Source organism: Falco peregrinus, chromosome 3 (genome assembly GCF_023634155.1).
Source record: "Falco peregrinus isolate bFalPer1 chromosome 3, bFalPer1.pri, whole genome shotgun sequence".
Taxonomy (NCBI): Eukaryota; Metazoa; Chordata; class Aves; order Falconiformes; family Falconidae; genus Falco; species Falco peregrinus.
Genome location: NC_073723.1, coordinates 6,709,588 through 6,737,283, shown reverse-complemented (window position 1 = coordinate 6,737,283; position 27,696 = coordinate 6,709,588).

Below are 27,696 nucleotides of genomic sequence, written 5' to 3'. Positions count from 1 at the left end.
TTGTTGCATTGCAAATTTATGATTATGATTTGTGAAATGAGTAGGAGAAAATTACTGTTTACAACCTAGAACGTATATTAGAATTTATACCAAGTACCTAAATTGAATGAGTGAACTTCAGGACAGACTTAGCTTCCATCTGTCACAAACACCCTAAACAGATTGTCTGCAAATAATTTAGCACTATTTCCTGTTATCTGCTATGTGCTGGATGAATTAGTCTCCTTTACTTCATTTCTGACATGAATAGGAGGAACCACATCACTGTACAGAAAACAGCTTGTCTAACATAGTTAGAAATAAATGCCAAAGTCTCAATATCATGATGCATCACCCAACATGATGGTTAAGACAGGTGATGGGGCAAAGTACAGTTACAGAGCAAGTATATAGATGAAGAACACAGATGAAGGGGAAACACTATTTTCACCAAGTTCTTACCTAACATCATGGCTGTAAGCAGTCTTTGAGGAACTGTAACATGGATAGCCCATCATCACACACACAAAAATCTGATTGCTCTTCTTCTATCGCACCACATCAGTTTTTATATCCAAACTCCAGTGCTTCCCACCAGACAAATAGATATAATGAAGAAACACATTGACTTCACGGTCCATGTAGAATATTAGAATATAAAATACTCTGTATCAATCCAAATAAATTGCTTAAATAAGACATAGTGTTTTGCAAATGTGTCCTGCAAAAAATACATTTTGTCATGTAATTGCTTTCTTTTAGTTTTGTAGAATTTCACACTGTCTCATCTTTTGCTTTCCCTCACCACTGATATCTTTATTAGTTTTATTACCAAAATGTAAGGAAAAAAATACCTCTGAAAAAACAATTAACCCAACTTAATTTTCAGAAGTGAAAAAACTTGGCTCACTGGAACTGCAAAAAAAAAAAAAAAAAAAAAAAAGTTTGTTTATAAATGACTACCTTGAGGCAAATATTTCAGATATTCAGCTGTGTCCTATTCATTGGGATTGATTTTGTATTAGATAAATGTAAAAAAAAAAGTAGTGAAATCAGATATTAAGACTGAGATTCTTTTTCAAAGCTGCCTGAGGAACCTGGTCACAGTTCCTAGTTTTAATCAGAACCGAACATTCAAGTGCCTTACAACTTTTGGGAAGTTTAATCCTAAACTGCCAGTTGATAAGCTTTTGCATCTTCAGTTTTCTTATTCTCCAGTTCCTTCTTTCACATAAGCAGCTACATTTATTTTATTTGTTGGTTTTTTGTTTCTTGGTAGTTTTTTTTATATCATTCTGAGATTGTTGCTGATACCTGTTGCTGACATCTTTTGGAAACTCATGAGCCTGCTTCAGTATGTTCCATTCAATAGTACTATTCATTTACAATTATTTATTCTTTTCTTATATACTACTTTACTGCAAACATACAACAGTTTCTCCAGCATTGGGACCTATTACTGGTTCTCCAGTCTATTTGTTACTGCAGAGAGCTCTTTGTCAATCTTGAAAGGGCAAAATGAATGTTTTATAAGCATTTAAGTACAAATATAGGTAAAAAATGATGGATCCAATGTAGGGGTTTATTTATGTTCTTGTGAGTTCATCGTCTTCACTGGACTGTTCAGCTAGAGTTGCTTTCATTGTGGGTTCTGATACTTATTCTTCTCCTTAAAAATGTCAAAATTACCGATGTTCAAGAATTAATGAGAATGTAAAAACATTAATTAAAAACACCTATACTGGAAAAAGTACGCCCCCAAAAAAGGTGGCTTTTTCTTCCAAACCCCCAAACCAGCAACATCCATCATGGTTTTCATTGGAAAGTTTATTACTTAAAGATAAAGGTAAATCACATGGTCCTGTTGTCAGGGTTATAAAGGCCTGAACAAGGTTTGAAATTAACTGTGAAAAGCAGTCTTAAAATTGATGTACATGTAATCATGACCAACATTACCACATTTTACTCAGGTATTTTACAAGGTCATAAAAGTGTGTTCCTTGCCTTTATTCAGTTGTGTGTGTGTAAGTATTAAATGTATATATTATTTTAAATCTTTATACATGATTTATGCATTATTCTTTGCATCTCATACACATGAGCTTAACAACTAAAGCAAAAGCTAAGTTCATCTCCTTTTTTACCTTTCCAAGAATACCAGGCACAACAGTGCTGCAAAAGGAGGATTGCTTTCTTGACATCTAGTATAGCTATGGCAGAAAAGTGGAAAGGACCAATGGAAAGGCCTGCATGATTTTTGTTGTTCATGTGTTGACTTATGATCCTAAATATGTCTCCTAAAATGACATGACATCAAAAAGAGTAGAAAAGTTTGTAGTTGTACAGGTACACAATACAGTTCTTAGGGTAATTATATGCTTGGGGTAAATCACCACCTTTTTTTTTTTTTTTTTTTTTTTATGTGGGAGTTTCCAACATGGGTTACAAATGTTCAAGTCTGAAAAAGACAAATGCAATTCTGTAATAGTTTAAGAATTGCAGACAATTCAGGCTGGAAGGAACCTCAGGAGGCATCTAGTGCAACCTCCTGCCCAAAGCAGTGTCAGCTCTGAGGTCAGACAATGTTGCTCAGAGCTTTATCCAGTCTGGTCTTGAAAATCCCCATGGGTGGAGACTGCACAACCTCTCTGGACAACATGCTTCACTACTTGACTGATTCAGGGTGAAAATGTTTTTCCTAATACACTGTCTCAAACTCCATTGCTTCAGTTTCTTGTCCTCACAGTATGCAGTACTGAAGACCCTGGCTCAATCCTCTTGCTAATCCCTTCACACTGGGGCCTGGGATGGCTGTTGTTAGATCTCCATGAGGTGGTCCCTCCTCCAGGCTGAACAATCCCCAGGTGCCTTCCTGCAGAGCGGCTCCCAGCCAGGCAGGCCACAGCTTGTGCCCTTGCTTCCTGGCCGCAGACAGCACTCAGCTTTGCCCTTGTTACATTTGTATGAGGTTTCTGTCAGCTCTTTGCTCTAGCCTGTATAGGTCCTTCGGAATGACTGTTCTGCTGTTGAGTGTGTTGATCGCACGGCCACACCCAATTTGAAATAATCTCCAAGACTGATGAGAGAGTACTCCATCACATCCTTCAGACTCATGCAGTACTTACTTTTACCGGCTTCCAGTATATGGCTCTCTGTGCCTACCTCTACAACTTGTTTTTCATCCATCTAGTTGTCCATCCCTCCAGACCATAATGTCTCAACTTAGATAAAAAAATATTGTGGGAGGTGCTGTCAAAAGCCTGGCTAAAGTTGAGGTAAATTATATTCACCGGTTCATAAAACAAGTAATTTAATCCCAGAAAGCAATGAAGTTGGTCAGGCATGACTTTTTCCTGGTACTTCTGTGCTGACTGTTCCCAGTTACCTGCTTCACCCTCCTGTACCCAGAACTATGTTCCCTGAGGACTGACACAATAGTTTTTCAAGGGACTGAAGCACGTATGACAAGCCTGTAGTTACTTTGCTTGAACTTTTGGTCTTCTTTGAAGATGGGTGAAACACCTGCCTTCTTCCTGTTGCTGTGGACCCCCCAGCCCGATCTTCACAATGCTTCAAAGAAGATAGAGAGCAGCCACCCAAGGACACTGGGCAACTCTCTCAGCAATAACGCCTGAGAAATCTTGGTGAAGTCTGAGGCAAGGAAGATACTGGATACATCAGTCTTTTCTTTCTTTACTGTGCCTAAATCATCAAGCCAATTCAGCAACAGGCCCACACTTTCCTAGTTCAACCTTTCATTACTAAAGCAGCAGTAGAAGCTGCTATTGTTGCTCTTGACATCCCTTGCAAAAATCAATTCCGCATGCAAATCTTGAGCTCCACTCTTCTTTGGTCACTACAGCTAAGGCTGCCATTGATGACCATATCCTCAGCAACTGCTTTCCAGTGAGTAGCATATTCACCTCTGTGTCACCCCTGGTTGACTCATCAAGTACCTGGATGAAGAAGTTGTTCCTCACACCCTCCAGAAACCTCCTTACCTGCTTCTATCCCACCATTTTGCTATTCTAGCAGATGTCAGGGAGGTTCAAGACCCTTATGAACATCAGTCTGTGATCCTAAGATGTCTTTATGTTATTTAAAGAATGTTTTGCCCACTTTTTCACCTTAAACTAGAGGTCCATAACATACTTGCACCATGCTGTCACCCTCATTGGTCTTTCCTTGGATCCTGACCTCTCAGCCAGATCATTGTCTATCATATGGAAGGACATCACATTTAGACTGCTTCTTCACATAGAGCATAATCCTCTACACTTGTCTTCCCTGAATACCTTGTACCTGTCCCTCACATTACTTCAGCTGTGTGAGTTGTGTAACATTTGCCATGCTGGACCTTGTTCTCACCGACAAGGAGGGGCTGGTGGGGAATGTGAAGCTTAAGGGCAGCCCTGGCTGTAGTGACCAAGGAATGCTGGAGTTCAAGATCCTTAGGGCAGTAAGGAGGATGCATAGAAAGATCACTGCCCTGGATTTCAGGAGAGCAGACAATGGCCTCTTCAGTGATCTGCTTGGTAGATCCATGGGATAAAGTCCTGGAGGGGAGGGGCCCAAGAAAGCCAGTTAATATCTGAGGTGAAGAGTGGTACATCCCAACAAAGAGAATGTCAGGCAAAAACTCCAGGAGGCTTGCATGGATGAATATGGAGCTCCTGAACAAAATAAAACACAAAAAGGAAGCCTACAGAGCGAGGCAGCAAGGACAAGTAGCCTGGGAAGAATACAGAGAAGCTGTCTGAGCAGCCAGGGATCAGGTTAGGAAAGCTAAAGGCCTAACAGAATTAAATCTAGCGAGGGACATGAAGGGCAACAAGAAAAGCTTCTATAGGTACACCAGTGTTAAAAGGAAGACTAGGAAAAATGTGGGCCTTCTCTGAAAGGAAACAGGGGACCTGGTTACCCAGGACATGGAACAAGCTGACGTACTCAGTGACTTTTTTGCCTTGGTTTTCACCAGCAAGTGCTCCAGCCACACCACCCAGATTGCAGAATGAAAAAGACAGGGACTGGGAAAATGAAAAAACACCCATTATAGGAGGAGATCAGGCTTGAGACCATCTAAGGAACCAACCTAAATCCATGGGACCTGTTGAGATGAATCCATGGATCCTGAAGGAAGTGGCAGATGAACTGGTTCAGCCATTGTCCATCATATTTGAGAAGTCATGGCAGTCCAGTGAAGTTCCCATAGACTGGAAAGGGGAAACATAACCCCCATTTTTAAAAAAGGAAGACCTGTGGAGCTACAGGCCAGTCAGTCTTACCTTGGTGCTCGGCAAGATCATGGAGCAGATCCTCCTGGAAGCTATGCTAAGGCACATGGAAAATAAGGAATGTTTGGTGACAGCCAACATGGCTTCACGAAGGGCAAGTTGTTTTTTGACAAATTTGGTGGCCTTCTGTGATGGGGTTGCAACATTAACAGATTAGGGAAGAGCGACTGATGTCTTCTACCTGGACTTGTGCAAAGCATTTGACATTATCTTGCACGACAACCTTGTCTCTAAACTGGTGACACATGGATTTGATGGATGGACCACTCAGTGGATAGTAAATTATCTGTATGGTCACACTCAAATTGTGGTCAATGGCTGGATGTCCAAGTGGAGACTGATGATGAGAGGTGGTCCTCAGGGTTTCATACTGGGTCTGATGCTGTTCAACATCTTTATCAGTATATGGGTGGTGGGATTGAGCAAGTTTGCCAATGATACCAAGCTGCATGGTTCTGTCAACACACTGGAGGGAAGGGATGCCATCCATAGGGACCTTGACAGGCTTGAGAGATAGGCTTGTGTGAACCTCATGAAGTTCAACAAGGCAAAGTGCAAGGTCCCGCACCTGGGTTGGGGCAACAACCAGTATCAATACAGGCTGGGCAAAGGATGGATTGAAAGAAGCCCTGAGGAGAAGGGCTTGGGGGTGTTGGTGGACAAAAAGCTCAACATGGACCAACAATGTGAGCTTTCAGCCCAGAAAGCCAACTGTACCCTGGGCTGCATCAAAACAATTGTGACCAGCAGGTTGGGGAACGTGATTCTCCCCCTCTACTCCACTCTTATAAGACCCCACCTGAAGTACTGTACTCAGCTCTGGGCCCCCCAACATAAAAAAGGACATGGACTTGTTGGAATGAATCCAGATGGCCACAAGGATGATCAGAGGGCTGGAGCACCTCTCCTATGAAGAGAGGCTGAGAGAGTGGGGGCTGTTCAGCCTGGAGAAGAGAAGGCTCTAAGGAGACCTTATCGCAGCCTTCCTGTACCTGAAGGGACCCTACAAGACAGCTGGCAAGGGACTTATTACAACGGCATGTAAAGATAGGACAAGGGGTAATGGTTTTAAACTTAAAAAGGGTAGATTTAGTTCGGATATTAGGAAGATGTTCTTTACTGTGGGAGTGGTGAGACACTGGAAAAGGTAGCCCAGAGAAGCTGTGTATGCCCCATCCCTGGAAGTGTTCAAGGCCAGGCTGGATGGGGCTTTGAGGAACCTGGTCTAGTGGAAGGTGTCCCTGCCCACGTCAGGGGGGTTTGAATTAGATGATCTTTAAGGTCCTTTCCAACTCAACCCATTCTATGTTCTCAGTTCTTCCAATAATGTGGTTTTTTTGTTTTTGTTTTTGTTTTTGTTTTTTTTACTATATGCAGATCTTGCTTCCTCCTGCATACTTCCTAGGGTACAGGCATTACAGACATTTGTGCACATACACTTGAACTGGGTCATCTTTTGCCTTGTTTCTTCCTTCATGAGGTCTCTCTTATTTTCATAATTCTGCACCATTTTCCAGCCCTGTCAGGCTTCTCAGTGTAACTTTGGGTTGCTGTATCCTTCTCCTCTAGTTCCTGATATCAAGCTGTCTTCACCAGGTGGCCAGCCCAGTTTTGTCTGTATTTGCCTCATTTTTTGTGATGGTTCCTATCTCTCCTCAGCAGTCTCTGATCCTAGCAAGTGTCCTTTGGACACACAGGCCAAATCTCTGTCTATGACACCAGCTACCCAATCAGGTCTTCAGCTGCAGAATCTGTCCAGTCATGCCCAAGCCTGACTCCTTCACTGACAGAATTAGGGAAAATTATCTTTGTCTTCTCCAATACTAAATTGTTCAAAGATCTTTTGGATGGTAAGTGATTGTGTTTGATCTTCAGCACTGTGTTTATTTTTCAGGAACTGAATTAACAGAAACTTAATAAAACAAAGATTTTTGATTTAGCTGGAGTGGTAAACAAGAAGCAGCACCGGCATAGCTAGTAGATCAAGAAGTGGGATGAGATACAGCTCCTTAGTGATGCAAGAAGCAATGTAAGGAAGGTGAAGTGGTTAATAAAGCAAGAAGCAGCTGACAGAAATAATCACACTGCCACATCACTGTGATTTAAATCAGGTCTTTCTACCCAGAAAGGTTAATATTCTTAAATTGTAAATTAAAATTTCAGCCACATGAAAGAAGCAACCAGCTGAACTAGCATCTGACTCAACAGGGGAGAAGAGAACAGTAAAATTACTATAATTAAACTTCAGAAATTAGGAATTGTATTTTACCCTGCTTATCTACTTTAACAAGTTTCTTCTCCCTTTAATAAAAATACCATTTGTTAAGCCAACTGGTTCATGTTTGTGAAGAAGGTAAGTTCACTGAGTATGAAAATATTCTTGTTTAGTTTTCCCAGGTTTCGCCATGGGCATCTAAACTGGATACTTTCTTCAGGAAATGAAACATTCAAGGTAGATGAAAAAACTAAGGATACCTCCATATTATCCCAGTATCTGAGAGGTACAAGGAGTTTCTATCCTATTTCCTACATGTCTATAAATCCAGCAAACAAAATCTATATATAAGACCCTTTCAAATTAAAAAGAGTCAGTATTTTGGCAGTGGTATAAAACTTCTGCACAAAACATTTTTGGTCTGTTGAAAATTTGAATTTGTCAAAACTAAAATCTAAACATTTTCTGTTTCAGATAATTCAAAATCAATTTCCAGTCCCAAATATTACATAAGGAACATAAACCTGGGGTTATTATGCTCTGGATCCATAATTCAATAGTTAAAATATTTTCTAGGTTTGGTTTTGTTGCAGGGTTTGTGGATTTATTTTGTTTAGTTTTGTTTTATTTTGGTTTTTTCTCTTGAACTTTCTTTTTGTTGCAGGTGTTTTGCAGCTTACTTATCATTTTAGCAAAAAAACAGACCCAAACTGGATAGCTCAATTTAATTTTTGCTTTGGAGCAGACACTACATAAATGGGCCTTCAACACCAGTAGCTGATGATCTTGTTCCTAAATTAAGTGTGTCTGTTACAATATACTAATCTAAATTATGTGTTTGTTCCAGGGGATCCTAAGCAATTGTCCTGACTCCAAGTTTACTGATTATGCTGCCATATTTTCTCTCAATTTTATTTAAAACTTTCAAAAGACTTGGTTTAATTCAAATAAAGAACAAGATATGTTTGAAATTGCAACATTTTGATCAATGGAAATCTATTTCTTATATAATCTCTTTTCTTGTTTTGGAAAATTGCTTTGTTGAAAGTCAGATGTTTGTTGTGCTCTTTTCAAAAAGGAGACCTCTATCTCATATAATTAAACTTGATCAATCTATTTCTAGAATCTTGAAGAGGATGGATTTCACCTAATCAACAATTATAAGAACTCAAATGTTTTGCTTCTAAATATAATTACCTACTTTGATAACCTCTTGATGACCTTGCTGTATGAGTAATTAAATGCTTTGTGTACATCCTATTTGCAGGTCTAGAAAGGTAGAACAGTCCTTCCTTGATCATGATTCAGATATTTGAGATTTTTTTGAAATATCAGTCAGGAATGCTAAAGCTGAAAGACTTTTTTATGCAAAGCAAGGGTGCTTAGAATCTTCTAAAAAAGAAATATGATTCTGATTAATATCTAATGGAGCTAAAGAAAGAAATAAGAATATGAGGTAAATAAGATGTCCAATGATATTTCTGCTACTAAGATAACAACATTGTGACAAAGGCCATAGTCTTACCTGCATTATGAAGCTGAAATTTAATGAGTTGACAAAATCAGCAGATTAGTCAAGCCCGTTAATTAACAGTAAAAATCTTATTTTAAAAATTCCAGCTCTGTTGGTGTCTTCTTCTTAGTAAAACTATGGGCTAGTTAAAGTCAGCACTCTTATCTGATTGCAGGTTGTGTGGGTATACAACTTTCTTTGGATTCTAATAGTCACTAAGGCCCAAAAAGAATCTTGTGACTAAGCTAGTCTACTTAAACTTAAAATAAAACTAAAGAAAAAACCCAAACCAACCAACCAAAAAAACCCAACAAAAACCTGTCATTGAGATTTGTTGTTTCTTTAGCCTACATGTCTTCAGTAATTTGTAGAATAAAGTACTTGTTGACATCTTTCTTCTACGCATAAATATGTGCCTACAGGCTTCAAATGTCTTTTCCTGAAAACAGTCAACAAACAAAAGCAAATCTGAAAGAAAACAGAAAATGCAAAAAGGATTATCCATGTGTTAGAATATTCTACTGGAAGAGCTACATGTTGTGTAGTTTGAAAATGTTTGAAACTGTATGCCCAAAGGAACCAAAATGTGTAGTTGTCATTTGGCTCCAGTGGATATTTCTATTGGTTAAAGAGGAGCCAAAGTCTGCAAGTCTACTTGATTTGGCTATGTCTGTCTTCCCATCTGGACTTACAGAGTGATAAGCGACAGAACGTGCTGTGGATAAAGAGAAACAGATTGGAAACACTTTGAACATGAGAACATGAGAAGAGTTTTGCTCCTGCCGAGCTTTACTCCCTTGAAGCTTAAGGGCTCTATTCATCAGTTACACACTGGGTCTTTGTGAGCAACCAAAGCGCAGCTCCTGTGGAGCCCAAGTTTGGGTAAACAGCTTAAAGTTTTTCTGCATTACTCTTGTACAACTCACATCAGAGAATATAACTGTGACATGGTATGTTTAATGCTACGGAAGAGAAAATATTCACAGCATAGCCTATATAGACAATATAATTTGTATCTTCTCAAACCATGCAAAGAGAGACTCATTGCATGAACACACATAATTTCATTAACAGTCACATTGCAGTGGAATATTAACAGTTGTAATTTCTGTTTCTGCTCTAATTAGAACAAATCCATGCATACCAGAACACTGTGAATTATAAGCAATACTCTTTCATACTCATATGTGGATTGCTTGTGCCTGAAATAAAAAATAACATTAACTTTTACTTTGCGGTCCCTGATTCCCTGTCCCTATGCAGTCACAAAATTCTTGCATCAAATTTAACTGTGTTGTACATTTAACAGGATATATACAACATTCTTTTCTCCATTGCTTGTTCAGATACACTCCTTGTTAACTTATTAATCCAATTGGTGGACCAGCAATGCTTAACCCAGTTCATGCCCGTTCAGCTGAAGCATATAAAAATCTACACTGATTGCTTGGCTACTCCAAAATACATCAAAACTCAAACAAGGATAGAGAGTGTGTCCATTGTATGTTATAATGTTTTGTTGCTGGCATAAATTCACATCTCTGGCAGGACTGGCCTCCTCTTTCATAGAATCCTAGAACAGTTTGGGTTGGAAGGAACATTTAAAAATTATCTAGTCCAACCACCCTGCAACGGGCTGGGACATCATTCACTAGATCAGGTTGCTCAAAGCCTCAACCCAACCTGAACAGTTACAATGATGGGACATCCACAACTTCTCTGGGCAAATCATTCTAGTGTCTCATCACCTTCATTAGTTAGTCAGTTTCTTTGTTTCTCCATTAGCTGTGCAAAGGCAATTTTGTCTTGAATCAGATTTTTTTTTTTTAATTTCTGGAGTTGACCCCATCTCTTAATTATCTAGGGGTCTCAAGACAATGATAGAGCTCTATTACATAGAGGTAACTAGTAACTACTTCCATATTTTAATGTTTCAAAGAATATAGAAGTTAACAATATATTGTAGAAACTGCAAAGCAAAAAAGTAAAGAAAAGCTCAAAATAGCTACAAAGACATCCTTCTGGCCAGGCTACTCCACATGAACATGCAGTTTGCTAGGATAACACTTCCGCAGAACATCTAGCAGAGTGTCTCTGGTATCTGACTGTGCTATCAGCATCTAATGCTACATCATCATCAAGAGAGAAAGAGAGTACACTTTCCAGCACTAGCCCTGTGACTGCACAAAAAGTTAAGTAAAGCAAAGGAATGAGTGTGCACCAGAAAGACAACTAAATGTACGGCTATTCATATCTACGGTAGTCACTTAAGGCAGCCTCTTCTGTACACCTTGGCTAGTCCAAATGAAAGCAGCTAAACTTCTTTAAAAATAAAGATGGAATTAAAAATGTAACGCACAAAATAATGCAGTGATCAAACCCCCAGAAAATGAACTAAAAAGTAGTCTATTTATCTGTTGCATATATGCTTCATTGCACAGATATTCCTGTTTATGTACCAGAATACATTTCAGTTAGATTAACAAGGGGAAGGAAATCATATTTAAGCAGGAATCAGAAAAAAAATAAAGAATTGTAAGTTCTACCAGAAAACGTGATTTTATTATATTATTATATAGAATAGAAGAATTTAAAAATTACAGTTTTGCTTTCATGTATGTTAATGATAGAAGCTAATAGGAAAAATTCATACAGTGAATGTGGCTGTATGATCAGCTTTTTTTTATTTCCCTTCCTTACACGTATTTGGACATACCATATTATGGAAAGTAAGTAGCTCTTATGGGATAGCTGTAATATTTTGTTATAAATCCAGATTTGTCAAAAAAAGCAATACATTTGGGAGGAAGTCAAAGGAGGTAATTCCTCTTGCGTCTTTAAACCCTTACTATCTGCAGGATACGAGGATAGGCAGTTGATTCTGAATTTAGCAGCTTATATTTTATTCTGTAGTAATAATACTGGCAAAGTATTTTCACAGTAGCAAGATCTGTAGTCTCAAGGTTCTCAAGAAATTTTCAAGTTAAAAAAAAATTATTTGATTTTTTTTACTTTGAGTTAACTTATCTCAGGTATTACTGGCTTTGTTGGCAATCCTAACTGTAATAGCCTTCTCTAATTACTGTCACATGTAATAACTTTGAACACCTTGCACTCAGATGACTGGAATTACATAGTTCCCAGAGAATGAAAAATAGGTTGAGTATTTTAACACATATTTTCTTTCTTCTGCTTCTACTAATCTTTGAATTATTATGCAAACTGGATATTTTAATGATAATTAGGAGCTGGAAATGAAAATTGGATTTACATTTAATTCCTACATAAAGAAGGATTAAATTAAAAAATACTATGGTCACCCTGCCTATTGAACGTGCAAAGACCTGAGCTTTCAGGCCTTATTACACCCAGGATGTGTTGCAAGATTAGACCACATTAAAGGTTGAAAGAAGCAGCATTCTCTAAAGACATAACCTGTCCAGACTATCTGGCAATTCTTTAATGAAGAGTCTAAATATTTAGTTTGCAGAAAGAGAAGAATATTACTCAGATAAAAATCACTAGAGCATGATTTTCATTGTAGAGGAGACTTCAGCATTTTATTAACAATGCCAGTGCTGGACAGACACATTCAATGAACTGAAGACAAGATTTTAATTTCTTATAATATAAATAGCAGTGCTGCAGTCTTGTAAAAATGTAAAACAAGTTCTCTGTTGGGGTGGGTGTTTTTATAAAATAATTTGAGATATTGCTTCACTGTCTTTAATTATTTTAATATTAATGTAATATTCTATAACACTAATATATAAACTACATGAATTCACAAGGCACAGGACATTCTCCGTTCTGCCTGCCAGATAAGGAAGAACCATTATTGATTTGATTTAGCATTGAGAGAAACAAGTAATATAAAAAAAAAGTTTACCATTTTCTTAATATGGCTGGGTTTTGTTGTAACTGTGTGTTCTAAAAGCTGGGTAGAAAAAGATAAATGAAGTTTGGTGAAAACTGAATACCAGACACATTTTGCTGTCAGTACCGTTACTTTGTTCATACTATGGTCCTTTCTGGAGTTCTCAGCTGAGGTTGGTATTTCTTATATTTATGTACTATGGGAATATAAATTTATCATTCTTTACCTGCAACATTTGCTGTGTAAGGAGGAAAAAAAAAAAAAATATTAGGATTTTTATTCCTTTTACCATGGGGAAAAGATACACAGATATCCTGATGTTCTACTGGTCACATGTAAAATCTATGGAACAACTGAGAAATAAAGCCAAATGTGCCTTGTTGTCATCCAGATCTACAATTACTGATTTCTTTCAGGAATGTTTTAGTGATTTTGGTTTGGAAGGGTTGCTTGGGGATTTTTTTTTTTGTTTTGTTTTGTTAAAAATATCAGTTAATTAAAGCTGAAATTGCATTGTTGATTGAGGTGAACTTTCAGCAATAAGCAAGCATATTTCTCACAGAAGTCTGGCTGTTCCATGATGGGTTTCTGTGGGAGTCTGCCTTGTTTTCTGTCAGCTTACTTCATACCTTTTGACTAGACAGCTCTGTCTCAGATTAAAGTCTGTGGAGCACATTTGATCACAGAAACCATGCTGTGCATAACCATAAACACACATCAGATCTGGAAAATGACTGGACGTAAAGGAGACTTGAAGGGGTAAATGGGAATCCAGTCTTATATCTTGGCACTGTTGGAGACAACAGAGTCCATTCCAGCCACCACAAGTGTATGATTTTATTCCTAGCAATATCTTGTTTGATCTCCAGTATTTTAGCCAACTTGAAAGGCATTATAAATGCATTTAGATATTACCTTTTTTTAATCTTAAAAGAATATTTTAATATTGAACATACAGAGTATAAATGGTATCATATGATTTTGGTATAGCAGGACTTTTTTGTCACTACAGAAATAACAGTTAAGCTAGTTAGGTCAAAACTTGGAAACAGCATATGAATAAATCAGATTTCCAACAGCTGAATTTGCTTATCACTAGCTCAGATATTTTATATCCCATTTTTAAGTATAGATATGACTGTAGGTCCTTTCACATGGACAAACTGCCTTTAAATGGTTTATAGGGTTTATGTGGGTGAGGCCCCTTTTAATTACCAACCAGTTTTCTGTTACTAAATGTTCAAGGATATATTTAAAAAAACAATGCAGTTTGAGGCTTGCCTCTTTTGCTGTTTTTGCTGGGCACATTGGTGTATTCAGGATGTTTAAACCTCACAACTCTGTAAATGATGGAAATAGTTATATTTTCTTGGGGTTTGGGTTTTGTTTTTGTTTTTGTTGTTTTCTGGGGTTTTTTATTCAGTTGTACAAATGAGGAATTGAGACCCTGAATAATGCAAAAGACTAGGTCCATAGCAGCATGTCTTTATCACTTATAGCATTTAGGCATCTGGCCATACATAAGCTGTATATATAAGCATTTTATATGTGTAAAATTTAAAATTACAAATTATGGCTGTGAATTATGAACCTAGCTTAACTACACAGTGGGTGAAGACAAGTTTCTGTATTGTGATGGAAATCACAAAAATCACTAATTTGGACATAAAACTACTTGAGCCCTGGTTAGCATAAACTACACTAGAGAGAAACCCCAGAGGGCATGTGCCATGTCTTGTCCTTAAGCATCACATCCTGGCATCAGGGAAGTGCCAAAGACGAATTGGGGTAGATAGCCTGGAAGCACTTTCTGAAGGTAAGTATTCAATTTGTCCCTTTTGGTAATGGAGGAATGGTAGGCAGAAAGGCAAACAAAATTTGGAAAGACTATATTTCTGTAGCAGAATGTAAATAAGTTCCTTGCTTCTGCAAAAATAGCTGTGTCAAGTCCCTGCAGGCCTATATCTATTTATGTTTTCTTAGCTAAAGACTTAATTTAAGAATCGAGAAGAAAACTTGAGATGACAAAAAAAATCTCATTCTTCATCCTCTGAGAGAATACGGTAAGAGCTGGACAAAAGGATTTGTTCCACATCTTTCTTTTCTTTCAGTGCTTCCAAGAATTTAAGTTCTTCATTGTACAACAAACTGGCAGGAGAAAGCCTCCAGCCATCTCACTGTATTTTTTCCAAGTTATTAAGAGTTCTCTTACCAATGATCAAGGAAGAAGATCAGACTCCCCTTAGGCTAAAGTGGAGCAAACCCCTAGATATCAGCTTCTTAAATGAGACTTGTTATATAGGATCTGGAGGCTTAGTCTATCTTGAAAGTACCTGTAGCTTCTGTGATTTGTGTGAAGAAAATTGCTGCTGCTGTGAATTGCACCTCTCTTCACTACTGCTTGGTTGCAGGAAAACCAAGGTAGACAAATTACTACTCTGAGGGATTCTGTGGGATTTCAAATGGAGACAGTTGCCAGACTTTTAAAACAGATTATGTTATCAGCCTTTCTAAATACTCAGAGAACTCAAATGTTACCTAGTGCAAACAGTGCCTGCTAAGACTAATTGGGAATTTTAATGACCAGTAATAATTGTCTTAGACTTTTCATTTTATAAAAGGAATCACAGGAATATTATTTTTGTTTGGATGTATTAATTCATTTAGTATGTAGACAGGAAAGGTCTATGGTGTTGTTTTTTTCTGTGTGAATTTAGTTTTTTCCTCATCCTTGGCTGAACATTTTAATTATTATTAACCTGAATAAGAATTACATTCTCTCTGAATGGAGAGAATAAAATAAGGATGAAATGAGAAGATTTTTTTTAAAAAAACAAAACTCTAAGAATCATACCAATAGTAAGTAAATTTACTCTGAGCCTTGCCTTGCACTAGCAAGGAACACAACTATTCTTTTATTGTACCACTAAATACCTGTTTAGGTCTTGTTCCTTTCCTTTTCCTTTTCTTAATATGACTTCACCATCTCAAATGTTTTGTCAAAAAAGAACAATTTATATTTTTTTTTTCCAGAAAAGCAAAGCATCTACTGGGAAAGGAAGACACTTTTTGCTCTATATGGTGACTAAATATTAGCAGAAAATACTTTAAGGTTAGGGAAGAAGACGAAAACATGAAGTTCAAATGTTTTACCTCTAAAGATGGAAGAGGAGATACAGAAAACAGACTGCATTATACCCCATGCCCAGGATGAGGAGCTGAGAGGTGGGGGCTACCTCATTGAATCCCCTATTCTGCTCTTTCAGAGAAAACCAGTCTTGAGCAGGAAATTCTGGAAGACAGAAGGTATACCTCTGATAGGAAGAAGATGCATTAATAGGTTGAGAAATAGAGACCTCCACCATTTTCCTTGAAGGAAAATAGGTGCAGAAACCGGAGAAGCCCGTATGGAGAAAAAAATTGCTAGGCAAAAGTTGTCTTGTCCTGGAGACTTAACAGTATTTAATCAGCAATGGTATAGGGGAAGTGTATCTCTCTTCTGTAGAGAATTTTCAAATCACTTTCTCCAGTTTGTAGGCTGTAAAAGTGAAAGGGATTTTCTGTCTCAGAACTTCCCACTCCAAACAGGATGGGAAGAAGAAGGTAAAATAAAGAACTCTGTTTTGTGAGGGAAGCAGGATGTCTAATCATCAAATGCATATACCAGAACAGAGAGGGTCTTAATTATAAGGTTTTTGGAGAACAGACTTCAAATTAATTTATTTGAACCTTGTGTTAAGCAAATATATCATAAAGTTGTTATGAAATAATGGCAGATGAGCACTTCATTATATTAGTATAGGGTTAGATATAGTTCAGGTATGAGGGACTATGAGTTGGGCATGCAATAATTCTTTCTGTTGTGATGCCTTTTCTATTCACAAATGGTTGGGAGTTGAACAAGAACATTAATAACTAAAAGCTATTCAGAAAAGAGAACACTTGAAAACAGTGTTTAGCCATGCAAATAGTGAAGAAAAGTTTTAAATTCTCAAATGTAACTCCTGAACCAGTATATAAACATGTGTTGTTATCCACATATGGGAAAATCACCTTGAGGGGGAGAATTAAAGAAAATTGGGTCCTAACAGAAGCATAGTATTACAGGAAGCTGCTTAGGGTAAAATACAGCTATTGCTTTCAGTATGGTTGGCATGCATGGAGTCTACATCAGCGCAGTTCCCTAAGCAACACATCCTGCCAGCTCAGCACCTGCTGATAGGGGTGACGGAGGATGGAGCAGAATGAAGACACTGCGGCCAGGGTCTTTTATGCTACCTGCAGGAATGGGAACTTGCTGGCACCACACAGCTGGTGAGCTGCATAGCAGTTGTCGCATGAAGAATCCATGAGATGTCCATTATTGAGCCAACCATTACGGCAAAATGACTTTCCTCAGATGAAATAATTGCATTGTGATAACTAACGCACACCTCCATCACAAAGTTGCCTGCCTCCAAAGTACTACTACACCTCACTGGGCACATGATACTAGTTAGTAACAACAATATGTATGATTAGAGTCGCTCAAGCTCCAACTAAATGTGATGGAAATGGACTACTCCTGGACTGAAATAAGTCCAGGGTGAGGGGAACTGTCTAAATTCCCAGATTACCCAACTCTGACTCAATGTTCACAAAGCTAGGTCAATCTGACTCACTCTAAAGTTGTTATGAATGCAGTGACTTCTAATCAAAGCAGTCAGCCTGGGGGAGTATGAGAAACACAGAACAGATAGTGAAAAGAGCATCATTATCTAAGTTATGTAGAAAGAAGCCTTCAAGTGAAGAAAGTTCTAGCTACAAGGGGAAACAGGATGATAAGGTGCTGCAGTCCACTGACATCAACAGAAAATGAGTTGAAAACAGAACAGATAATTGTGGTAGCGGGAGATTGTGACCTCAAACTCAAATAGCACCCCCCCGAAACAGAGCAAAACCCCACCTGGAGAGCATGTGTAGTTAGAAGAGAACTTCATGAGTGCTATGTGAGGATGCATACTAATTTGTGTTAAAAGTGAGAAACTTGTAACCAATCCTATGTATGATGAATTAATATGCAATGAATGTACTATGAAGTATAAAAAAGTGGACAGAGGAGGGGAGAAGTTAGGGAGACTCCATTGCAACTTCTCGGATCAGTCAATAGGCTGAACCTGTCTTCTCCCCCCTAGGGAGACCTATTGGGTAAGAACTTTGTCTTATGCGTGCTAAACAACTAACTCACACTGGCTGTTGTTAGTGATTATAATTCAGTTGTATGTAGTTTGGCTGTGTATCATTTCAAGCTTGTTTTTCCAGACAGTCTCTATCACCAGCAATCATGAACCTTAATATTGTCACGATTTTATATTAATAACGAGTATTATTCTGCTAGCTGTTAGTATTAGCCCTTTGCAGGCACTAGCAGTTGCTGGCAGCGGGTAACACACTCAAAGTGGGAAGACCCCTTGAGGGCTCCCCTGTTGGGGTCTGCAGTGGGTCTGCAGATAAGTTAGTTGACCTCAAAGACTTAGCCGTGTACCTTTAAGACGGCCACAAATTGTCAGGTATGTAAACAGGGTGTGAAGAATCGGAACTTAGAACCGCAGCATACGGGCACCTACAGCAACAGCAAACAGCAAGCAAGAAGAAGGACACAAAAACCTATCAGGGTCTAACACCTGCACTGTCTAAGATATATAAATAGTTTGTATAAACAATAAAGGCCATTTTGTCCGAACCCAGCCACGCAGACATTGTGTTTCTTTTAAGTCTGCCTCGACTTGCGTCACCACAGTCCCCCTGATGTTGTTGGTGTGTTTCACTGAACAAGTCAAATTGCCCTCGGATCCAGTGGGACTGTTCAGTGAAGGGTCCCTGTAGTGGGACACTGACAGACTGGTCAGGGACAAGGGTCTCAGCTTTCCTGGGGTGCTGACAGACAGATCAAACACCCGGGGCTGAGGGAATCTCCCCCCACCCCGCCTTCACGTGACACCACCCATTATCATTGTCAGTTACATATTGGATACACAAAAGAAGATCCTTCAAAAGAATGCAGGTTCTAAGCCTTTTGCTAAGTTTACCATATATGAGAGAAAAGATGAAACAGGGTTTTCACATGTAGTGCAATTGACCTCCACTTGGTTGCTTTTGAACATCTGGAAAAGCACTTCCTGAAGTAACTGTCAGTTTGGCATAAATAGAATACATTTTCATCTGAGTTTCATTCAGATTACTACAATAATGAAAAAAAAAAAAAAAAAGGATGGTCCCAGGCTGAATTTTTTTTTTTTTTCTTGAATATTGTGTCACAAATCATGTTTTAAGCTTCTGGCTTTTGATTACCTGCATTTTCCTGTGAATTAACTGAAGAGCTATTTGCTGTAACATCTGTAGTCAGAGCTGAATTGTTTCCTCTGTTACTTTAATATTTCTCAAAAAAATGTATTTTTTTTTAAATCACCTGTAGAAGTGTATGCAGCTGTAGGCAAACATGTCAGCTTGGAAATGAGTTCCAAACCTTCAGAATCGTTTCTGTCTAACAAATACAAAAAGGCTACTTTGGCTTCAATTATTTTATTTGATTTTCTCTACCACACTTCATCCTCCTGTTTATGGTCTGTCTGAACAGATATTTAAGTTAACCTCTATCAAGGATATTTGAAATCACAGTTTTGATATTTCAAATCACAGTTTCTGTAAGCAATATGTTAACATTTTTATCAGTACACATACTGGTTCTTCCGTTTCATGGTTACCTGAACTGAAGTAAATTGACAAACGTACACTAGACAAAGGCTCATGTTTTCTGAGCAGTACCACAATCTTCCAGCAACTCCACTGAGAGGAAATCCTGCCCTGCTTTATCTCCTGCACTGCTTCATATCCCATGTGCTTCAACTGGAAATACCTAGCCCAGATGCCTGACAATACATGGTATTTTTAAGACATGTAGCCTCATTTCAGTGTGGATGCTCACTACCTTTTAATTCTCTAATCTGCAACCATTGTGCTGGTGACCCTTGTAGGACCTCTAAAAGAAAAGATGTCTGTCAAACATGTCACAATAATACCATGTAAGCAGGTTGTACTCCGAGAACAACAAAGATTAATTAATCTGTTCACACTGTCCTTCTCAGAAACCTGCTCTGCTGCTGCCATGTCATAGTCTTACCACTCTTTCATTGAATTATGTGCAATTTCTGTAACCTCACTTTTCAGTCTCTGGATTCAGTGCCTTTGCTTGGATAATCAGCCTTTCACATATAGGATTTGCTAGAAGCAGCTGAAGAGCTAGTGGCATTCAGGCTTAAATTGGTCCTGAGTGTTTTCAAGGGAGGATTGTAGGTGTTTTTTTGTTTGTTAAACAAACTTTGTATCCATTGCATACTTTAATTCTGCTTCTCAGTTTTGCCCAGAAGAGTTTTTAATATTCTTGCTTTGAGTATCAGATAATAAACTAGTCCTAAAGCGCATTAATCTTACATACATAAATTTTACTCCTTTAAATTTCCCGTTTAGTTTCATATAAAAGCCTTTCAAGATTTCAGAGGTTTATTTCATGTTGGGAATTTTGGGGAATAAAAAAATTTGGGGGAATAAATCGAAAGAATTGTCTGGATCCTTCAGCTTTTCAAGGTCAGAAGCTATGATTTTAATCATTTTTTGACAGAAAGAGATTTACAACTGATTGCTCTGTGAATAGTCACTGCCCTGTGCTCCTTTCCAAACTAGAAGGCGAATGACTGCATGTGGTTGTTTCAATCAAAATATCAACTGTCTACACAATTTGCTGAAGCTGACTAAAAGCCTTTGAAATTATGATTGAAAAGATGGATACAAGGTAACTGTAACATCCCTCACTTATAAACACACAAAATGACAACAGTTCTACCCAGAGCAGGGGCCAGCCTTTTGTGTTACAATTACGTTGCTGTCAAAACACTAGATAGGTTTCCATTCTGCTCTTTAGATGTACTTCCCAGGACCTCAAATGGCTCTCCTGAGCAGATTAATAGTACCGTAGTGAGAATGTATTTATTTCCATGGATTTAGAAGCACCAGTGGCTTTCCTTTGATGGAAGATACCAATGACTCTCATCCAACTTAACAGAAGAATTTAGGCTTGTTTCTGTGTCAGTAATGCCATTAGTGTTTCAAGATGAAAGCCAAATTAATCTTTTGGTATTAACTGAGAGGGTGCAGAACTAAGCCACTTAGTGAGAAAGATATTTAAATTTGAAATACATTAAATATATTTTACTTCAAAGCAGTCAACACTGCCTGTGTAAATACAGCTTCTGCAAAGTTTGTCTGAAACTAATAGGTCTCTAACCACAAACCATTGGATTCAGATTCAAATTATGTCAAAATTTATGTTTAATATGTTTATTAAAAAAAAAAAAAGAAGTCATTACTAAGCCTAAAGAAAGTGGACTGTAAGTAGAAAGTTTTCTGTCAGTGAAAAGTAATTTACGATGATCACAGCTGTTTTAATTAATAGATATTTAAGGGTTTATTTTTTGTCTGGTTTTTTTATTTTACTTTTTAACACTTTGGAATATTTTCACCTGAAATTATAATAATTTTGTCTATTTGTTAGAATGTGTTTTTGAATAATCTTGTCTCTGTTTCATTATGTGGAAAATTATCCAGTTATCCTAAGATTTCTTCGCATTTTACTGAAAGTTGTGGGAGACAAAGTCACCAGTTTTAGTTTTGATTTTAATTGCTGAAAAAATTAGTACTTAGGATTTTGACAGTGATCATGGCAAAGAAAATAGAGGTAAAACAACAATTTTGTTTTTCTGAAAGTCACGTTAATATTTCTAATTAAAAGTAAACATTGGAAAAAAGGGCATTAAGTATGTTCCACCTGCCAACAATTAAATTTATGGAGTGAGAGAATATTTGTTTCCACTCTAGTGTTCCAAACCACTTCTGTTTTATTCTCCTTTCCTTCTGTATAACACTCTATTTTCTCCTTAGTTTGCAAATTATTCCAAGCAACCACTGTTTTCTCTTCTGTGTTAGTGCAGTGATCAGCATGATGGGGCCTTGTTTTCAAACTCAATACTCCAAAGAGCATGCTGTAAAAATCAAGCGTCTTGTTTTCCTTCTACCAGTGATTTTTAAGACTTCACCATATCTAAGAGATTTAACCCTGTATGAGGTAGTTGTTTTGCCACGATAGGATAAAAATATAAAGACCAAACATGATTAAACAGCTGTAACTCTATGTCATTTACCAAATGACAGAGATTTTCTTGTGTTATTTACATTCTATTGTGCCAACCCCTTATAACTTCACATCAGTTATAACACTGACAATTTTAATTCCTTTCATCTTTGAAAATCTCAACAGCTACCTATTAAAACCTTAGCACAACTTCACCTTTTGGTACTGACTGCATTAGAGCCAAAACTTTACTTTGTATGTGTATGCCTCAGCATGTGTAAATTAGTACCTTTATTTTTGAAATTCAGTAATGTCTGGATGTTAAAATTTCAACATTAGCACTAACTGCTTCTGCCAGTAATCCATGTGTTTACTGAATGTAGGAATTAAAGCACTAATTTAACTTTATATACCAAAATAATTAATCTGAAATTTCTAATTTGGTGTATTGTTAAAATGTTGATGAATATATAATTGCAAGTTCTGTGGGTCTAAAAGCTTGGTATAGTCTTATATACTCAGCTGTTATGAACTAATAGACTGTAAGTAACAATGTTCAGTCAAACCTAATGGAATAAGAAAAACTGTGAAAATTAGTCCCATAGGTTCATCAAGCAAACTGGAATTAGACAGGACTGCTAGTACTAGTGGCACATTTACCCACGTTGCAGGGGGCCCATCCAGGCCAGAACATTACTTTAAGGTCACAAGGTAAAACTATTGTAAAAATACAGCCTAGCTACTAACCTCAGAAAGGAAGGCATAAGAATGAACAGTCACAGGATCAAACAGAGCCCGAGGCTAAGTACGTAATTCCCTGATTTTGCTGAATAGGAAATGCATGAACACTAGCTTAAAATTCTTGCTTGTGTATGCTGTTACACTCATTTATTTCCAGCCCAAGTTATCTTCCATCCTGCAGTACAGACAGGCAGATAATTTGATAGTTATTCTAACCTGAAGCAAGGGTTTTGTAGGAGAGCAGTGGCTGACATTCTCTAGCAATGTGTTGGGAATGACATTAGTGACAGTGAGTGGAAACATTTCTTAGCTCAAATAATTTGGAGTGGCTCTTGTTCTTACTGAATATATTAATGGAAGCTACTTGAAACACACACCTTAGCGAGCACACAGTTTAGCCTATATCACTGCTGTTCTGTTGTCAGAACATATCATATCCTTACTTATATTCCCTTTCTTTGAAGTGTATGTTTTCAGTCGTCCACTACAACAGCACTCCTGGGCTTTTGTGAGTTTTGCCCTATTTTGTTCTTTGATACAGTTTTGTTTACTTTATACATGTATGGAAATGTATTTTGTGTCACTTAGGGCATATTTTTTAGAATGTGAGGCATTCTTAGATACATTCTTGCAACCTAAGTTTAGATTAATTTCCACTTTTCAGTCTGATAGCTTATAATTCTAACATCAAGTCAGCAGCATGACAAAGAGAGGTTTTGCTTGATTTTGCCTATGTGTTTGGGGATTTTTATTTGGTTTTGATTTGTTTGCTACTTACTGCTTTGATTAAGAGGGGAAATGAAAGGCAAAAAAACATTCAATGACCATTCTTGCCAATGATACATTATTTGATCCAAGTAAAACTGTATACGTGCCAGTGCTTCAACTGTCACTGACTTACTAAGAAATTTAATTTTCTTTTAATCTTCAAAGTTGGTATTTTTTTTCAAATGAATAGTGTGCAGCTACATGAATTTTCAGCTAAAACATAGTAATGGGATTCTGTGATCCACCTTGCATTAAGAAAAGGTAATTTAGTTTATTTTCTAGCTCAGTTTTTGCTGCTTTATAGCCTTATTGAAAAAGCTACAAGATCAACATCCTTGCTGATATAACCATCACCACAATTATTTATGTGCCTGCCGTTTCCAAATGTATAACTACAATATACTTTCTGCAGGGCTAAAGGTAAGATGACTTGTAAGGTTCAGCTGGTGCAAGGAAATTTCACATCAAGTTCGAGTATCTCTCTGAAATGGTTCCATTAGCAGGACGGGCTCCCTAAATTGTCATTATAGCCTCACAGTAAGCAATTCAAAGCCCAGTGTGCCATACTTCAGCTCTTTTTTCACAGCCTCCTACCAGGTAACGAGCTTTAGATAACCTCTTTAGTAGGAGCTGCAGAGTTCAGTAGCTGGTGGACTTGTTAATGTTGCATCTGGCTGCATTTTGCTAACACAGTTACTGGGTTGAATGCACTGAAGTCGTATCTTTAAGGCTGTCTCTCACTCTCATGGAGTGGAATGGGAGGAGGATACACACAATCATAGGGGAGGTGAGGTTGGAAAGGAGCCCTGGAAGTTACCTGCTCATAGCAGGGCTAACCTTAAGTTTAAACAAGGTTCCTTGGGCCCTTGACCAACTTTTAAACATATCCAAGGACAGAGATTTGGAAACATATCTGGGGAAGCTGTTTCAGTGCTTAACTCTCATTACAAAATATTTTCCTTCTGCTTAGTGGGAATTTCCCTTGCTCAGTTTGCCACAGTTACCTCTTGTCCTTTCATGGTGTACCTCTGCGACTGTCTTCCCAATGCAGTTCTGTAGCTAGTTGAAGGCAGCCACTCAATCCCTCCCAGGCCTCTTATCTCCAGACTAAGCAAACCCACTTGCTACAACCTCTCCTTCTGTGCCAGCTGCTTCGGACCTCAACTACCCTGGTGGTCCACCAGAGTCCCTCCAGTTTATCAGCACCTTTGCTCCATGACGGAGCCCAGAAATGGGCTCAGAACTCCAGGCATGACTTCAGGACCGCTGAACACGGAACAAACTTTTCCCTTGACCTGCTAGCTATGCTTGTCACATATCAATGACAGGGCTGAACAGCAGACCACAGCTTTGGAGCATGTAACTAGCAGGGCACTTTTGAGCTGGGTCAGGCATAGCTCGTACACTGAGGTTTGTAGTCCATTCTCCCCAGCATTTTGCAAATGTTGCACAAGCTATGTTTGGTGTTCTGTATTAAAAGCAATGGACAATGGCAGTAAAACAGTTTAAAAGAAAAATATCATGACATGGAACAGGTTTCCATAGGTTCATTTTTGCGGTGCCTTTTTTTCCCAATTAACTCCTAAAGACATTATGGATGCCTAAAACCCTACATGGACCTTTCCTGCGGCCCAGGATTTCGCGGTCAACACCCAAGCTCACACAAATAGACATGTGACAATTTGAGCCGAGCATTTAAATGCATGTGTAAGAGAAATTCAGAAGGTAACAATACATGACAAGGGATATTTTTTTTCTCTTTTCCAACATAAATAAATATTGCCTTATTAATATTATCTCAATGATGAATAACCCATACTGTTGGTTTTGGGGTTTTTTTGTTTGTTTGTTTTTTGTTTGTTTGTTTTTTTAGAATATGGTTTTCTTCCTCTTCTATTGATTATATGTGCATGTGTGTACACACACACAAAGACATTAGTCTACCATAAAAATTTTATGTTGGTATCTCCACCAGCTAAAACATATTCAAGCTACTAGTGGCAGAGATTCTTCTTGGGGAAACTCCTCAAAGATTTTATCTTTTTGCTACTTTACTGCATTCATTTCCAGTCAGTAGATGACTGGCTAACTATATAGACATAGAATTATAGAATAATTTATGTTGGAAAAGACCTTTAAGATCATCATGTCCAACTGTTAACCCAGGACTGCCAAGTTCACCACAAAACCATGTCCCTAGGCACCACATCTACAAGTTTTTTAAACACTTTCAGGGATGGTGATTCCACTACCACCTCCCTGGGCAGCCTGTTCTGGTGCCTGACAAACCTTTCATTGGAAAAGTTTTCCTAATATCCAATCTAAACTGTCTCTGGCACAACTTGAGTCTGTTTCCTATTGTCCTATTGTTTGCTAACTGGGAGAAGAGACTGACACCTACCTGCCTACAGCCCCTTTCAGGTAGTTGTAGAGAGCCATAAGGTCCCCCCTTCAGCCTCCTCCTCTCCAGGCTCAACAACCCCAGTTCCCTCAGGTGCTCCTCATAAGACTTGTGCTCCAGACCCTTCACCAGCTTCATTACCCTCCTCTGGACATACTCCAGCACCTCCATGTCCTCTGGCAGTGAGGGGCCCAAAACTGAGCATAGTATTTGAGGTGCGGCCCCACCAGTGCCAAGTACAGGGGGACAATCACTTCCATTGTCTTGCTGGCCACACTATTTTGGATACAAGCCAGGATGCTGTTGGCCTTCTTGGCCACCTGGGCATGGTTTGTCAAGTGGAGTCATGGAGTGAGAGAGAAACTATGGCATGAAAATGCAAATGGATTATATTTCAGTTTAGCTATGGATGGGAAAGGGAAAGAGGGAGAGGCAGGGAAATAAGAGTATGGAGTAAATTGCATGAAATTACATAGCTCTGAAATTTGACAGGTCTCCAAGGTATTTGGTAGACAGACACAAGGCAGAAAACCTCTGGGAGATCAAGGCCAGCTCTAAATGTAAGCTAGACCAACAAGGGGAATAAAGAAACTAAATCTCTTTATTATATCAGCCAACAGGAGCCAACTGTTGATCTGTACTCTTAATTAAAAGAATGTTTAAATGTTTCAAATATTCATGAAACACAGTATTTTATTTTAAAGTTTCCTAACTTTTTTTTCTGATATGCTTGTTGATCTGCTCACAGTTACAATGAACATCCTGAATGAATGTTCCAATAATTTGTGTAACTAGAAAGGTTTCTCCATGGCCAGCCACACTGGCATGGATTCAGTTCTATAATAAACAGATCTCAGTAATCACTCATTTACTTATTTAGGCTTATACTCATAATACATAAGAATACCAATATATTTTATTCCCATCCTTTTGGCTGCTGAACTGCATGAGAGGGATACAGCCTTAAATCACAGGATTTGAACTAGCTTGTTCCAAGACTGGGTTAACTTTGGGGAAGGCAAGATTGTCCTTTTCTTTTACATCTGTGTTCTTTGTATCAGATTGTACATGTATTTAGAAGAAAAAAAAAAACAACACAACAACAAAAAACCAAAGCAGCATCATGCAGTAATTAATATCTTGGAAAAGACATTTGTGTTCATTGTAGGATTCTTTTATTTCTCAAAAAAAAAAAAAAAAAAAATGCTTACAGAAAGTCTCAATAAGTCAAGAAATCTCAAGCTTACTGTATCCATAAGTTTGCTTACTGGAAAAAAAATACATCATTGCATTCAGCTGTTCATCCTTGAAATGTAGCACAATCTTGTATTAGATTTGACATGAAATGTTGCATTACATCTGTTACATCACACAGTATGACTGGCAGTGCTCAGCAGAAGAGGTCAGAATCGTTAAATCAACCAGAGCTTTCATTAAAGGGCCTATTTCAGCAGAACTGGGTGGGGGCTTCTGTTTTGAGTTTCTTTGCTGAACGTTCTTCTATTCAGAAGAAGATAAGAATTATACAGCAGTTTACATGAGTTTCTCTGAACAATCAAAAATTATTTTGACAAAGCTGGTTTTTTGACACATATGGGCATATGAGGAACAGCAGCACTGCAGCTTAGTATAAACTCTTAGCTTGTGCCTTTAAATAATTTTGTGCAATCAACAATCTGTATTATACAATCTACTGTTTAAATGCAAGCTTTCACTTGAACAAAATATTTATTTATTCTTTCTTC